The following is a 2,171-nucleotide window of genomic DNA, read 5'->3' as shown; positions in this document are numbered from 1 at the left end:
CTATCACCTCAGGCAAAATTTGGGTCCACGTTGACAGTCATAAAATATTTCCTTAGTCTTTATTGAGGCATAAAGAGGCAAAATTTTCCCTGCAATTTATTTATTGAGACAGATATCAAAAAAGTAAGCATGCAGGATTTTAAAAAATGGATTCTGTGATATAACTCACTCAAACAGTTCTGTCCATGAACAGAGCAAGCAGAATTTATTTTAGAAAGGGGCTTTCAAACATCTCTTGAGGCAGAAGATATATGTCCTCCTTTCTCACAGCAGGTTCGTCAACTACCTTTGTGGGCTTTGCAGACATTATTTCATGGAATCCCCAGGAAACAAAAATCGATAACTCACTCAAAATCACATTTGCAAGTAGCAGATCCTGAATTCAAATTCAGACCTTCCAATTCTGATGATTTCTTATTTCTTAGTTATTCTTAGAAGGAAGTCAGTTCATAACCCTGAAGTGACCCAGGACATTTGATCCTGCTATTTTAATGCCAGTGACATTTGACCAAGTGTGCCTTTTGGAAGACACACTGAGGTCTTGGTGTGCCTCAAGATAGGACAAGGACATAGTTCATCTGTCCCCAGGAGAGGAAGAATCACTTCCTAGCTGTGCTTGGCAACCCTACCCCCATTCAAGGGTGTCATAGTTCATTTGTGCTTCTGTAACAAAATACCTGAGACAGGGTCATTTATAAACAATGGTAATTTATTTCTCATGAATCTGGAGCTGAGGTGTACAAAAGCATGGTACTAGCGGGTTCAGTGTCTGGTGAGGGCCCAGTCTCTTCTTCCAAGATGGTATCATCCAGGTATCCTCACAGGATGGAGGGATGGAAGGGCAAGAAAGGGATGAGATAATTCCCTCCAGTCCTTTCAAAAGGTCGCTGATCTCATTCATGAGGGCAGAACCATTGTGGTCTAATCACTTCCTAATGATGCCACCTATTAATATTGTTGCATTGAGGATTAAGTTTCAATGTGAATTTTGGCAAATGCACAATCACTCAAACCATAGCAGATCAATCTTTCCAGGGTCTTTTATAGCAAGTAGCATTATTCTTTTATTTGTGCTTGGAAAAGTACTAACTAACACTGAAGGACAAACTACTAAGTGATTGAAATTTGACTTTGGTTTGCTTATTATTATTATTTTTGAGTCAGAGTCACTTTATCTCCCAGGCTGCAGTACAATGGCACAATCATAGCTCACTGTAGCCTCAATCTCCTGAGCTCAGGTGATCCTTCTGGGACTATGGGGATATGTGCCCCCACACCCAGTTAGTTTACAAATTTTCTTTTGTAAAGAGGAGGTCTCACTCTGTTGCCCAGGCTGGTCTCAAATTCCTGGGCTCAAGTAATCCTTCTGCCTTGGCTTCCCAAAGTGCTGGGATTACAGGTGTGAGCCACTACACCCAGCCTGGTTTGCCTAATTTTTAATTCCTCAAGTCCTTCAATTTCTGGCGGTGGGTGTATTATTTTTTGGAGTGACTTCTATGAAGCAGCAAGCATTCCGTAGAAAATATACTTCAAATTTTGAATTTTGATCTTTCTCTCGGCTAGCAATATCTCTCTAGGCACTGAGCAGCAACAGCCAGCCGCAGCTCCTCATCAGCCATGAGGCCAAAGGGTAAACAGCCAATACTCCACAGTATACTGCGTTGCCAGCAGTTCAGGGATACATTAATTCAAAATGAATCCCTCCTGAACAATCCAAACCTGGCCCTCATATTCTTCCAGCTCTGCCCTGGTTGCTCCTACAAAAGCCCAATGGTGCCCACAGTCACACCCCATGAGGCTATTTCACCAGTAGTATTTGGAGAGAGGTGGTGAGATGATGACATTGCCCAGAAACTTTAGAATGGAAGTCTGGGGGCAGTGGCAGACAGTGAGCTTTGGAGGAAGGTAGACCTGGTCTAGCCTCAGCTTGTCACTCTGCAGTATTTGCACAAGTCACCAAACCTCACCAACCTGTCAGTAGTACCTCAGACACTGATAAAGATCAGGGGTGAAGAGCAGTGTTACATTAGATAAAGTGAAATAGGTTTGGCTTTGGGAAATTTTATTTTTGTTGTGCTGTGTTTTCCTGCAGAACTTCTCTGAAACTTGAATGAGCTTATTCAATGTTTTCCAAACTTATTTGATCACTCAATACTTTCATTCCTCTTTAG

Source organism: Carlito syrichta, unplaced genomic scaffold, assembly GCF_000164805.1.
Source record: "Carlito syrichta isolate Samal-C Ts95f unplaced genomic scaffold, Tarsius_syrichta-2.0.1 Scaffold301780, whole genome shotgun sequence".
NCBI lineage: Eukaryota > Metazoa > Chordata > Mammalia > Primates > Tarsiidae > Carlito > Carlito syrichta.
Note: the sequence above shows the minus strand (reverse complement) of the source record.